At 36.9% G+C, this 15586-nt stretch overlaps 1 protein-coding gene across 1 annotated transcript in view; it reads left to right on the plus strand.

Annotated features, from left to right (window-relative positions):
* Nucleotides 1–15274: 15274 nt before the first annotated feature.
* The window catches only part of Ica1l (islet cell autoantigen 1 like), a 142678-nt gene continuing 142366 nt past the window's right edge, over nt 15275–15586 (plus strand). The window contains exon 1 of the mRNA XM_087205868.1: nt 15275–15414. The gene's annotated coding sequence lies outside the window, so the exon portion shown is untranslated. The remainder of the gene's footprint in view (nt 15415–15586) is intronic.

Below are 15586 nucleotides of genomic sequence, written 5' to 3' on the forward strand. Positions count from 1 at the left end.
CACATTTGTAGTGTCTGGACTACAGTCTTTGAAAGATGAACAAAGATGAATTCATAGTCCTGTTTTGAATGGTCTCTGACCCATAAGGAACAGTTATTTAAAATTTCTTAACTTACCTAACCTGGGTTGATTAATTGTGATATACATATATTAGGTGGTTAAAGTAAAGATAGAGGCTTACTTATCAAATACAATGGAAAAGAAGAAAGTGATACCTGAACTGATCCCTCATCTTTCTCAGTCCTAGTTCCACAGCAAGATAGGGAGATGGTTCAGGCATTCTCCCCTGGGATAGGTACAACATTAGTGACCAGATCTCTTAGACAAAGATCATCTCTACCAAACTTCTCTTTTTCAGTAACTTGAGTGCTTAGATCTTATTCCCTGAACAGGAAGAATGCCTACAGAACCCTAGAGGCTCCAGTGCTCATGTAAATATATTGCTCTTTTTTCTCAAAAATCAGGAGTCTGCCTTTCAGTAGTCTGTTTCCTTTCAGCAGAGGCTGCAGTTATACCAGAGGCAGGGGCTTTACACTCATTTGCTCCTAAGATTCACCAGAGAAGCTGACCTAGGGGAATATTTATGCTGTCTTGCCACAAAAATGGAGTTCATAAATATGTTGATACCAGCTTTTTTTACTGCATCTAGCAAATGCCATTTCTTACTGTTTAATAACAAACTTCCTCAATTTAAAGTTAGGCTCAAGGGCTAAGGATAGATAGAGCTCAATGGAAAAGCAGGTGTTTAAGATGTTGTGAGTTCCTGGGTTTGATCCTCATCACCAATTGAATAAATCAAATCAAGGAAAAAAGTTGAGCTGTTATACACTAGATTCTCTGCTGGAGTATAGGAAAAGGAAAAACCACAAACGTGTATATGACATGTGAACACTACCTTCAAAATAGGACACATTTTATAATAGCTAAGTCTTCGTAGCAGCCTAAACATCTATCAACAGAGGAACGGATAAAGAAAATGTGTTCAGACAAAATGGAGTACTACACTGCCATAAAGAGGGATAAACGAGTTATTCGTAGGAAAATAGATGCACCGTGAGACTTTTAAGTAAATCAGACACACAAGGTTAAATATCACATGGTTTCTCTTAAATGACAACCCCAATATATACAATGCAAAATAAAAGATAATAGGAAAAAAATTTTACATTCACATGATACATACTCATTAAAATTTTAGCTACAGTAGTATCCTAAATGCAAAGAAAGAAGGTAGACATATAGCATAGGAAGGCAGCATTAGCATTGTAGAAAGCTGGCTGTCAAGAAGGACCTTTTAGAAAACTGACATATGAATCAGATTGGGCAGTTAATTGGGCATAGTGAAGATGTAGATTATTTCTAGCAAGGGAGAGACATAGGAGCATCCAAAATACTATGAGGAAGATGGCATAATTTTCATGCACTGAGAAATACTTTCCTCTTAGAGTCACCTTCAAAATTTTCATAGGATGATCCTTTTACATTGGATAATTGGAAAACAAAACCCTGCTATGAAGATTACTCAAAGATTATTAAGGTAGAAACTTCAATTAAGAATTTCTATTCTACATGAATATAAAAAACATTTCCTGCTGGGGATTTAGCTCAGTGGGGCTGTGCCTGCTTTGAAAGCTCAAGGTCCTGAGTTCAAGCCCTGATACAAAAAAAAAAAATTCTGGAGTAAATGAGCAATATTTGCTATGTATGTCCTTTTCCTTTGAATTTAGGATTCCATTTTAGTTTTTTTGTTTATTTGAGACAAGGTCTTCCTATGCAGTTCCAGCTGGCTTTGAAGTCACTATGTAGTTCAGGCTGGGCTCAAACTCCTCCTGCCTCAGCCTCCCAAGTCCTGGCATTATAGCCATGTACCAACCTAGGGTTCCATTTTGGAACTTATCAACATTGCCTAATAATATATCTAAATGTATTCTGGCATTATTGGGAAAGGACAGATGAATGTTTAATTGATATAAAATGTATTAATTGCATAACTGAACAAACAGCCCTACAAGACAAGTGCCATTTGTGCATTTCTGCTAAAACACTGAAATCTGTTCATAGCGGCCTAAATCTTTTGATGTACATGAGTTTTGAAAAATCAGTTGCTTATCCCAGGCTTCCTAGGGCAGAGAAGGTGAGCTGGTCCCAGCACCCGGAAGGAAGCTCCCCACCACCATCCCAAGCACCTAGGGCAGAGAAGGTGAGCCAAGTGGGTGCCAGAATCACACACACCCCCCCCCCCGTGGAAATGAGAAAACACATAAACAAGCCTCAAAAACAGACTTCCAGATCACCTACAGCAACCCCAAAGGGAAACGAGATGGAACAATCTGATACTCAACCACCTGGACTCTGAACTGGCAACAAAAGAGGATCTGGGAAAAATGAAATCAGAAATAATTACTCAGATAACAGCAAAGATTTTGCTCATGGTGCAAGACATGATTAATCTAGAGAGGACACAGATAAAAAAAAATAGAGGATCTGAGGAACATGATGGAATCCCAACATAGAAAGCAAATGGAATCCATGAAACAGATACAGATTTCCAAGAGATTAAAAACTCCATTGAAAGTCTGCATAGCAGAATGAACCAATGTGAGGATAGAATTACACATATAGAAGATAAGATTGCAATTAGTGATCAGGAAAAGAAAAATTGCTTTAAAATTGTGAGGGAACACGAGAAATTAATCCAGCAGCTGCTAGATGATGCAAAGAAGAATAACATAAGACTGATTGGAGTCAATGAAGAAACAGGCGAGAGTGCAGATGACATAAAAAAACTGTTCACAGAAGTGATAGCAGAAAACTTCCCAAGCAGGGGAAAAGAACTTGACATACAGATAAGTGAGGCATATAGGACTCCAGCTAGCCTTGATCAAAAAAATCTACACATAGGCATATAATAGTTAGGATTCCAGAAATCCAACAGAAGAACAAAATTCTACAAGCAGTGAGAGAAAAGAAACAAATCCCATACAAAGGAAAGCCCATCAGAATCACAGCAGACTTCTCAATGCAAACCCTCAAGGCAAGAAGAGCTTGGAGTGATGTATTTCAAGCCCTAAAGGAAAACAGCCTCCAACCCAGATTGATGTACCCTGCAAAACTATCTTTCAAAATGGATGGAGAAATAAGATACTTTCATGATAAAGAGCACCTCAGGAACTTCATGAATACCAAACCGGCACTCCAAAAAATTTTAGACAATACCCTAGGAAAAGACAGTGAGGATCACAACCCCAGGAAACCCAGCAGAATGAATCCATTGGGCATGACAAATTAAACACAAAGGGGGAGAATCCAACAAAAAGAAAAAGTCATGACAAGGCTTTTAAAACTTTTAACTTCATCTCCCTAATGAGTGTATAATTCAATCTTATTATTGTACTGATTAGTATTTTTCTGATTCTAGAGTTGCACACCATTCCTTGTGCTATACTGGCTATTATCTTATGTCTACTTTTTAATTGGATTGTCAATGAGCTCTAAGACTTCTTTGTATATTCTGGTCATAGGTTATATGCATTGTAAATATGGTCTGTTTAAGGACTACTTTTCATTTTAATGATGTCATTTAAAGTTCTAAATTTTGATGGAATCTCATTTATCAATTTTTTCCTTTTATACATCATGTTTTTTGTATCCTAGGTACTTCTTGCCTGCCCTGGATTCATAAACATTTTCCCTTATAATTTCTTCTTAAAGTTTTATACATTTAGGGTTTCTTATTTAGGTTCATAGATCCCTTCAAGTTATTTCCATGTATGGAAATAAAGGGTTGAGGTTAATTTTTTATATATGGATACCAGGTGTTCTAGTGCCGTTTGCTGAAAACACTATCTCTTCCTCGGCTCTTGAATTGAGTTTATATTCTATAAAATGCTAATGTTAAATAATCTTTCAAAATTCAGTGGACCATATATGTGTGGTTCTATTTCTAGATTCTCTGTTTTATTCCAGTGATCTATATGTCTTTCCTTACACCAACACTGCCTTGATTACTGTAGCTTTAGAAGTCTTAAAATTAGGTACTAAACGTCTTCCAACACTGTTTTTGTTTTTGTTTTTGTTGTTTTTATTTTTAACTTTTCTAGGTCCTTTATACTCCTACATAACTTTTAAATTTCAATATCCACCTGAATTTTTTATATACCTTGTGTTTTCTAATCCTGCTAAATTCACGTACAAGTTCTCGGGGCTCCTAGAGATTTCTTAGTATTTTCTCTGTAGATGATCATTTCATCTACATATAAAGATTTTGCTTCTGCCGTGCCAATCCTATCCTAGTTGTGTCATTTTATTGCCAGACTATTTTGGTGGGGACTAGGTTTCAAAGTTTAATGGACAGATGAAGAGTAAGCATATCTGCCCTTGTTCCCCACCTTAAGGAGAAAGCATTGTATCTTCTCCATTTATATAAGGCATTTTCACTGGAAGTATGGAGTACATGTCTTTAATCTGTTGAGAAGGTTCTGTTCTACTTCTAGTCTCCTGATAGCTTTTACCATGAACAGCTGTGGAATTTAGTCCAATGCTTTTTCTCCAGCTAGTGACAAGATCATATGGCTTTTTCCTTTCCTCTGTTAAAATGATGACTTTTGGGGGTGGATCTTCCAATGCTGAACCAACACTGCCATCCCTATAATAGAACCACTTTCTACATCCTGCCAGATCTGACTTCCAATAGTTTGTTTTGTTAAACAAATTTCTATCTATGTTCATAGTTTTTTCTTCTATTATCTTTATCCAGTTTTAGGATTAGCACGATGTTGAGTTCCTAAAATGAGGAGAGAAGTGTTCCTTCTTTTTTCTGCTTTAAATGTTTGATATAATTTATCAGTTAAAATGTTTATGAGTCTGCTGTTGTCATATAGGTAGGTTTTCAAGCTAGGAATATACTTTCTTTAATAGGTGCTATTCAAATTTTATATTTCCTCCAGAGTTAGTTTCATTAATTTGTCTTCTAAGTTACTTCTTAGAAGTTGTCAAATTTATTTCAAAAAAGATTTTTGTAATATGCTTTCTATATTCTTTTAAATTCTGTAAAATGTGCTAATGTCTCCTAGATCTTGATATTGTAATTTTAAAAGTGTGTACCTGATATTGTGTAACAGGAAGAAAAGGTCTAAAAGAGCAGGGGAATTGGGAGGGGTAGGGGAGGAGAAAAAAGGGAAAGGAAAAAATATGAGAAGAGGAAAAATAATGGAAACAAGGTCTTTGCAAATAGGGAAGGGTGGAGGGGTTGAAGAGAGGGCAAGGGGAGGGGAAAAAAATAAGAACCAAGAGACTCATGTAATGGTACAATATCCCAGTGATGAATATAACTATTCTATACCTAAAATGTACCAATAAAGTTAATGGGGGGGGAAAAAGAAAAATCAGTTGCTTATAGATAGGAAAAAAGTATTAATAGATATTTACTATAACTGATTCTTTTTTCTGGGAGGGGATTACTGAGGATTGAACCCAAGGTCTTCATATACTGAGCTATATCCCCATCCCCTTTTTGAAATAGGGTCTCACTAAGTCTGTTACGTTGTCCAGGTTAAGCTCCAATTTGTGATCCTCCTGCATCAGCCTCCCAAAGTGCTGGGATTGTAGGTGTGCACCTCCATGCCCAGCTATATCTCATTCTTAAAGGAGAAAAAAACCGATATTTTAAGACCATGTGTAAAGGATAGCCAATTAATATTGTTTTAGAAATAATAGCCACTAATTAGAATCAGGTTTCATTAAGCATGAGAAATCTTGTTTTGCTGGTTAAACTGCCAGGTATAAAAATGGCAGGATGCCTGCCATCCCAGCACTTGGGAGGCTGAGGCAGGAGGTTGACTGCAAGTGTGAGGCCAGCCTGGGCTCCATAATGAGAGCAAGACCTTGTCTCAGAAAACAAACCAAAAACCAGAAACTTTTACTCATTTTTAATACTGACATTATTTTAGACAATATCAAATATAATGTTAATATTTTGTTATATGGACTAAGTATATCTTTACTGTGACAGTAGTTTTAGTTGGTTGATTGTGTGCTTTAATATGATCAGGCTATCTTATATCATCAGATCCATTGATTTTGCAGATTTAAGGAAGTTAATTATTTTCTTATATTTATAACAGTGGTAATTATCATCATAACAATCAGTTGGCACAGGTACCAAGTTATTATCTGCATTTAAAGAAGAGGTAGGGGGTTGGGGATGTAGCTCAGTGGAAGAGCACTTGCCTGGCATCTTTGAAGCCCTGAGTTCCATGCTCTAATAAATTCCTTATATAAAACAATAGAGTATTTGCATATAACCTATGTACATCTTTCTGTATTCTTTCAGTCATCTCAAGATTATTTATACCATATAGTTGACCCTTAAATGACATGGCTGTTATGGGCCTCAATCCCTGCATAGTAAAAAATCCACATACAACTTATGACTACCCAAAACTTAACCACTAATAGCCGGCTCTTGAATGGAAGCCTCACCGGCAGCGAAAAAAAGTAGGTTAATGCATAGTTTATACATTGTATTATATATGGTAAAAAATACATGAGAGCCATGAGAAATCACTTTTTACCCAGAGGCATAATTTACTACCAAGATAAAACACATGGAAATGGTTAGCATCACGTTATTTTAAGTATCTATAACAATTTCACTGCAATAGCAACAGGAGATGGCTATGAAATCATGACAGTAGTAAAATGTGCACTATAGTTGATTTCATACAATTATGATTTAATATGTTCACAATAAGGCCATATGTGGAGAGCGGTGTGTGGAGAGTGGTGTTAGCCAAAGAGGCTCCATTTTGAATCTTACTCTCCATTGTATAGAGCAAGGAGACTATGTTATGAGGAACCGCGTCCTTGCCGAATTAGGTTGCCCTGGAAAGTGATGAACGTTCTGTAACCCCGAGAAACAAGGAAGCCCATGAGGGTGGGGAATTCCCAAAGAACTAGAAAACAAGGAAGCAGGTGTCTCTGGATAAGGGTCATGATTAACAACCAAACTCACCTGTTGTATAAAAGAGAGGAGAAAAATAAACTTGGCCGCTCGGTCTCTGGGAGCCCTCCCGACTCTATCTCTTTGTCTTTATTTTTCTTCATCCTCACTCCCCCATTCAGGTACTGTTCAACAAGTGACGGCGGGCTCCATCAGCCATAATTACAAATTATTTCTTGCTGTCAGGCGGCTTGAACCACTGTACATGTATGACCCATCGAGTGTTTTTTTATTAATTTTATTAGTAAAAAGATCAATAGAAGTGACTAGATCTGTTTGTACCACTGGTGGTAGAAACAGCCCAATGGGACATTCATGCATGTACAACTGGTGGTTCAAGCGGCAGGAACGTTAACACTACATCTTTATGTTTGTTTATATTTCTCTTGATTGCATATGGCACCATGTTCGGTGATTGTGTACGTTTTGAAGTAACTTAGAATAGTGTATATTTTATGGTAGTAAATGATAAAATACTTATCTACATATATCCTATACATTCATTACATACCTAATTTTTTCTCAATTTGAAAAAATTTCTAGGCTATGTGGTTTCCATTTTTTCAAATTATTGAAAATCTCCAAAAAAAATTTTTTTAAATCCACATATAAGTGAACCCTATAGTTAAAACCGGTTTTGTTCAAGGGTCAGCTATAATACCTAATGCCTTGTAAATGCTATGTAAATAATTGTTTTGTTGTATCATTTAGGGAATAATGACAAGAAAAAGGTCTGTACATGTTTAGTATAGATGCAATTTTCCCCCTGAACATTTTCTGCCTAAAGTTGGTTGAATCCACACATGTGGAAGCAGTTAATGGAGGACCAGGCTAACTGTACATACTTTGTGATTTAAAAAAATTTTTTTTTGGTGCTGGGTTCAAACCCAGGGCCCCAGGTATGCTAGGCAAACATTCTACCACTAAGGTACACTCCCAGTCTTCACAATTCTTATGTACAAGAATGATGTTTTCATAAGTGTAAAGAATGAGTGAACCACCTGCTGTGCAAGCGCAAGGACCAGAGTTTGATCCCCAGTACCAAAAAAAAAAAAAAAGGAATGAAATGTCTTCACCTACATAAAGGAAATGTTATAAATTTAAGTGCCAATTATTGGCACTAAATTACCATAATATGTTCAGCTTTGCATGTTTTTACCTTTAAAATTAATTTCAACTGTAGTATACCACTAAAGAGATTACTATATAAGCACATACTTTAAAGATCCACTTTCCCAGGGATTTAGCTGAGTGGCAGCGTGCCTGCCTCACAAGCACAAGCTCCTGAGTTTGATCCCTGGTACCAAAAAAGAAAAAGAAAAAAAGATCCATTTCTATAGTTCATACTGGAAGTGTATATGAGCAAAAGGGGACATCAGAAAGTATCCCGTTGTTTATTCATATAACTGAATTATGTTATTCACATTATTAAGAAACCACAATCCAGAGAGATTAAGTATTTAGTATGAAAGTAGACAATTAATGATGAGGCTAAGAGACATGCTTCTCTGAAAGACCACAGAGAATTGATCTTATTAGATACAATCTGTGATAGAGTTTGGAAACATGTAAAAGATTCTAAATAAATGGCATGCCTGGGTCTTAATTCCAGGTTAAGGTTCAAGGATTATTTCACTCAGAGGAAATTTTTTTTTTTGGTACCAGGGATCGAGTATGCTTGCGCTTGCGAGGCAGGCCGGGGACTTAGCTCAGTGGTTCCGCTGAGCCTGGCTCTCAAGCGCAAGGTCCCAAGTTTGATCCCCGATACCAAAAAAGAAATTTCTGTAATACTTCGTATTTGTAAAACGCCATCTTCAAACTGTTTCTACTTTTTTTTTTTCTCGTTAAATTCTTTTATTGGTACATTTTAGGTATACAATACATTTACATTTATCATTGGGTGCTTGTACCTGTACATGATGTATCTTGGTTCTTATTATTTCCCCATTACCTGTACGCCCTTCACCCCCTCCACCCTTCTCTATTTACATAGACTTCATTTCCATTTTTTTTCTTTTCTCATAATTTTTTCTTTCCTTTCTTTCCTTTCCCCTTCCCCTCCCGACACCCCTACCCCTTTGGAACTTTTCTTCCTATTTGAAATTATCAATTATATGTTTTAATCATTTTAATCCTTATTTACACTTTCAGTTTCTCACACTAGAGAAACTATTCGGTATTTACATGTGTGTCCTATTTATTTCACTTAAGAGTATGGCCTCAATATGCATCCATTTAGCTAAAAATGTCTCTAGTTTCTCATTCTTTATGGCTGATTAGTACTCCATTTTATTAAAAAACCCACATCTTGGGCCAGGGATTGAGCTCAGTGGTTTCGCCGCCTGCTGCGCAAGCGCAAGGACCTGAGTTCGATCCCTGGTACCAAACAACAACAACAACAACAACAACAACAAAAACACCACATCTTCTTTATCCAGTTTCCAGTTGATGGGCACTTGGGCTGTTTCCAAGCTTTAGCTATTATGAACTGTGCCACTATAAACATGGGTGCACATATATCGCTGTGGTATGATTCTTTTAATTCTTTGGGGAAGATACCCAGCAGGGGAATAGCTGGGTCAAATGAGACCTCTAGTCCTAGTTCTTTGAGGTATCTCCGTACTGATTTCCACAGTGGTTGCACCAGTCTGCACTCCCACCAACAATGGAGAAGGGTTCCTTTCTCCCCACACCCCCGCCAGATTTTGTTATTGGTTGATTTCTTAATAGCAGCCATTCTTTCTGGGGTGAGGTGGAATCTCAGTGTTTTCATCTGCATCGCTCAAATGACCAGATGTTGAACATTTTTTCATATATTTATTTGCAGCTTTTACTTCTTTATCTGAGAAGTGTCTGTTCATTTCAGATGCCCATTTTTGAATTGGGTCTTTGAATTTGGGGGATCTGACTTTCTTCAGTTCTTTATATATTCTAGATAGTAGCCCTTTGTCTGAAGTACAGCTGCTGAAATTTTTTCCCACATTGTAGGTTGTCTCTTAGCTCTGTTGGTGGTTTCTCTTGCAGTGCAGAAGCTTTTTAATAAGATGAGGTCCCGGTTGTTGATTCTTTGTGCTAGTTCCCATACTGAGGTTTTGTTCATTAAGTCTTTCCTATGCCAATGTCTTCAAGAGTTCTACCTTACTTATCTCCCAGCAAGTTTACTGTTTCTGTCTTACTATTTAGATCTTTAATCCACTTTGATCTTAGTTTAGTGCATAGTGATAGGTGTGGGTCTAGTTTTAATCTTTGTAAGGTTGAAATCCAGTTTTCCCAACACCATTTATTAAATAGGCTATCTTTCCTCCCATGAGGATGTTTGGCTCCTTTGTCAAAGATGAGGTGGCTGAGTATGTCTGGAGTTGTTTCTGCATCTTCTAATCTATTCCATTGATTCTTGGGTCTGTTTCTCTGCCAGTACCATGCTGTTTTTATCACAGTAGCTTTGTAGTATAGTTTCAAGTTGGGGATTGTGATACCCCCTACCATGTCTCTGTTGCCTAGAATTGTTTTTGCTATTCTAGGTCTCTTCTGGTTCCAAATGAATTTTTGGATTGTTTTCTCTAGTTCTGTGAAGTATATTGTTAGAATTTCAAGTGGCATTGGATTAAATCTATATAGTAGTTTTGGAAGTATGGCCATTTTCACTATATTGGTTCTTCCTACCGAGAAACAATGGATGTCTTTCCATTTTCTTATATCTTCTTTGATCTCTTTTTGCAGAGTGCTGTAGTTTTCAGTGAAGAGGTCTTTTGCTTCCTTTGTTAGATTGACTCCTAGATATTTCATTTTTTTGGATGCAATTGTAAAAGGAATTGTTTCCCAAATTTCTCTCTCAGTGAGTCTGTTATTTGTGTACAAGAAGGCTATTGTTTTTTGAGTGTTGACCTTGTATCCAGCTACTCTACTGAATTTGTCAATTAAGTCTAGAAATCTTTTGGTGGAGTTTTTTGGGTCTTCTATGTAAAGTATCATATCGTCAGCAAATAATGACAATTTAACTTCTTCCTTTCCTATCTTTATTCCTTTTATTTCTTTCTCTTTTCTAATTTCTGTGGCTAATGTTTCCAGAACTATATTGAACAGGAGTGGTGATAGTGGGCATCCTTGTCTTGTTCCTTATTTTAGCATGAAAGTTTTCAGTTTTTGACCATTTAGTATGATGTTGGGCTGTTGTTTTTTCATAGATAGCCTTAATTAGGTTGAGATAACAACCTTCTATTCCAATTTTCTGTAGCGTTTTTATCATGAATGGGTGTTGGATTTTGTCAAATGCCTTTTCTGCATCTATTGAGATGATCATAAGGTTTTTGTCCTTGAGTCTGTTAATATAGTGTATTACATTTATTGATTTACATATGTTGAACCATCCTTGCATCCCTGGGACAAATCTGACTTGGTCAGGGTCTTGATGACCCTCTGTATTCTGTTTGCCAGTATCTTGTTGAGGATTTTTGCATCTATGTTCATTAGGGAGATTGGCCTGTAGTACCGTTTTTGCGTCAGGTCTTTCCCTGGTTTTGGAATCAAAGTAACACTTGCTTCCAGGAATGAATTTGGAAGCCTTGCTTCCCTTTCAATTTCCTTGATGAGTTCAAAGAGTAATGGCAATAGTTCTTTAAAAGTCTTGTAGAATTCATCAGTGGAGCCACCAGGACCTGGGCTTTTCTTTGTTGGTAATTTTTTTATTACATTTTCAATTTCACTTATTCTAATTGGGGTGTTTAGAATTTCTAAAAAATTCATTTAACTTTGGCAATTCGTATGTATTTTCTTCATTTAACTTTGGCAGTTCGTATGTATCTAGGAATCTGTCCATTTCTTGTGTGTTTTCCATTTTATTAGATTACAGGTTCTCAAAGAAGGTATTGGTGATCCCCTGGACTTCTGTTGGATCTGTTGTGACTTCACCTTTTTCATTCTTAATTGCATGGATTTGCACCTTTTCTTTCCTTTTTTTGATAAGGTTGGCTAAAGTTTTATCAATTTTATTTATTCTTTCAAAAAAGCAACTCTTTGATTCATTGATTTTTTGGTATTGTTCTCTTAGTCTCCATTGCATTGATTTCTGCTCTGATCTTTATAAATTCCTCTCTTGTACAAGCTTTGGATTTGTTATGCTCTTCTTTTTCTAGCAGCTTGAGGTTCTGCATTAGATTATTTATTTGAGTTTTCTCTGTTTTCCTAATATGGGCATTCACTGCTATGAATTTCCCACATAGAACTGCTTTCATTGTGTCCCACAGATTTCTGTATGTTGTACTGGCATTATCATTTACTTGTAGAAATTGTTTAATTTCTTTAATTTCCTCTGAACCCATTGGTTGTTTAGGAGGGTGTTATTCAGTTTCCATGTGTTTGTGGGGATTTTGCAGTTTCTTATGTTATTGATCTTCAATTTTATTGCCCTATGGCCTGATAATATACAGGGGGTAACTTCCATTTTACATTTACTTAGACATGTCCTATGAGCTAGCATGTGGTCTTACTCTGGAGAATGACCCGTGTGCAGCTGAAAAGAATGTGTATTCTGATTTTGTGTGGTGGAACACTCTGTAAACATCTATTAAGTCCATTTGTTCAATAGCTTGGTAGAATTTCATTGTTAATTTTTCGTCTAGATGATCTGTGTATTTGTGATAGTGGGGTATTGAGGTCCCCCACTACAATTGTATTAGTGCTTATTTGGTTTTTCATGTCCATTAATATTTGTTTTGTATAGTTGGGGGCATTCATATTTGGTGCATGTATATTTATGATTGTCACCTCTTCCTCTTGGATTGTTCCCTTCACAAGGATGTATTGACCATCTTTGTTTCTCTTAATTAGTTTTGGTTTGAAATCTACTTTGTGTACAAATAATATTGCTACACCTTTTTTCTGGTTTCCTGTGGCATGGCGAACTGTTTTCCATCCTTTTACTTTCAGTCTATGAATTTCTTTTTGAGTTAGGTGTGTTTCTTGTATACAGCATATTGTTGGATACTGTGTCTACTTCTAACCTTGAATGAATGAAAATGTAGTTGGATAGAGCATATTCAGTCTGCGTTAAAGTAGTTACTAGTGTGAGCACCTAGAAAATAGGTCTCCACATCAACTGCCACTGACTTATAATGCTTCTGACTTCCTAAGTAAGATCCAACCAATTACAAAGGAAGCGGAACACCTTGGGCTGGGGATTTAGCTCAGTGGTTTCACTGGCTGCTGCATAAGCGCAAGGACCCAAGTTCAATCCCCAGTATAAAAAAAAAGAAAAAAGGAACTCCTTGAAGAAATGGAGCTATTTCGATGACATAAAGTATAATAGAACCCTAATCTTTAGTAAAACCCATACAAATAGTAGGGTAATTTAAATATGCTTTCTAATATCAATTGTGGTTTTATTTAGGAGACTAAACAGAGGTTTGCCATAAAATGTAAAAATAAATGATCAAGGGCTGAGAATGTAGCTCAGTGACTCCGGGCCTGCCTGACAAGCGCAAGGTCCTTAGTTCAATCACCGATGTGGGGGTGGGGGTGGGGTATCATAACTTTTTAAAGAAACTAAGACTCCAAGTTTGGATCCCAGTTGTGGAGTCCCACATTCCAAGTCATCTGAGGTTCTTTTCTAGTTCACTTGTAGAAGCTATGATGGAATGAAACACTGTACTAATATATGTTACATGTTGATAGAAAGTGAAGTGGCTGTCCTATACATGTTTGTACTTCTAAATGAAATTAAATTTTCTCACATTAAGAGTATTTTAATGGTGTTGCATCCTTACTTTTCTAAAAGATTTTCATATAAAATACTAAAATTTAACTACTGTATATCCTCATTTATTTGCTACGAGACTAATACAAGCCATTTAAACATCTCTAGCAATCTACCGGCTAAAGGGAGATCATTCTTTCTACAAACACAAGTAAGATCTGACTCCTGCCCAGGAGCAACATCAGGAGCTCTTCACTGTTCATCAGTGAACATTGTTCCTACATTGTGTTACCACTTGGACACTTTTCTTAGAGATCTGTGTTGATATTATATGTAAAAAAAAAAGTGGTATTATGTTTAAATGCTACATTTTATGGTAGATTGAAACCACGGTGTATCTTTCTGTAATTTCCCTCAATTAAGTGAATAAAACCAACAAGCCTGGCTCACAGCTACTATTATGACTTTTCTGATATGTTCTTATAGTACCTTTCTTTGTTTTATACAGAACCGAAGAAGATACCTTGTTATCCTGTTGAATTAAGTTGCAACCTACTGGAACAGCATTGCCTAAAATATCCCAAGAAATTTACCATGGGACAAAGGAACATTTTGAAAGCTATTTTACTTACTATATTAGACTCTTTTATTACTTGAAGAGAAAGATGGTCGGTTCTTTTTAGGTATTTTATACTCAATCCTTCAGTTGTCAGCCATCTTTGTTTCAATTCATTCATTGATGAAATAAACACTCATTCGGGACTTGGAAAGGCTGTGGAAATGTGTAAAGTTTGAGTGGCTTTGTTGCAGCTCAGTATCTAATAAGGAAGGCAGGTACAGTACAGCTGTTGAGTGAGCAGCATGATGTGCCCTTTAGGAGGGACCCCAAACTTATGAGTCTAAAGAAGTTCATATTTGTCAAATGCAAATTCTTAACTTTTAAGGATCTTACTTTCTAAGGCAAATTCTTATCTTCTAAGACTCAGAGGAGAGCTGTGGACTCTTTCCAAAAAAAAAAAAAGCACTCATTCCTTGAAGTCCAAATATCATAGCACAAGAATCTAAATTCATCCTAATATTGTCGGTCTACATTAATCTTTTGTAATATAAATCACTTTTATCCCTGTCCTAAAACTACTGTTTGTTTTCTACGATACTCTGCAGTACTAAAATTCTAGATTCTGACCCCAACTGTCTTTCATAATCTTACAGACCTTTAGTATTACCTCAAGTATGTTTTTGGTTGCTAGACTGTCACAGTTGTAATGAATTTGTATTTTGCAAAGTGTTAGGAAAGTTGTTAAAAATTTTGGAGCCACCTTCAAAGTGAAAGCACTTTGAGTTGATTAAATTATCTCCCACTAGTACACAGTTTTAGTTCTAGCTGTTTACATTTTTTCTAAGGTTTTTAGGATCAGAATTTACTCTTGTTCTTGAAGACTCCTTTATCACAAAATTATGGTTATATATGTGTATCTGAGGTGAGTTATTAATAGTTAACTTAGTTCTCTTTAAACCTTTAAAATAAAGAAAAGCGAGGCGTCAGCCCTTCCCAGGTGCGAACCTGATTCTGAGAAGGCCGAGACCCGTGGAGATCCGGGCTCCAGGCTTCCGAGCCCGCGGATGCGCGAGGACGGGCACACGCAGGGAGAGACCAGATGGAAGGAGCGGAGCGGGCAGCTTCCCACTCGCCCCGCCGGTCCTCAGATCGACGTTCTGACAGGTTCGGTGTTCCTCGTTTTGTAAAGAGTATTTGGAGAAGGGAAACCTAGAATGGGCGCCGGCCTTCGTTCTGTTGTGAACTGAGAGAGACATTGGGCGGAGCCAGGGTTTAAACCTCCCGCCCGGCTGCGGCGCCCATCCCGCGGGCTCCCGGCCGAGGGCGCGGGCAGGAC

Source organism: Heterocephalus glaber, unplaced genomic scaffold, assembly GCF_053883595.1.
Source record: "Heterocephalus glaber isolate CG9 unplaced genomic scaffold, H.glaber_assembly_v1.0 deba00000621, whole genome shotgun sequence".
Taxonomy (NCBI): domain Eukaryota; kingdom Metazoa; phylum Chordata; class Mammalia; order Rodentia; family Bathyergidae; genus Heterocephalus; species Heterocephalus glaber.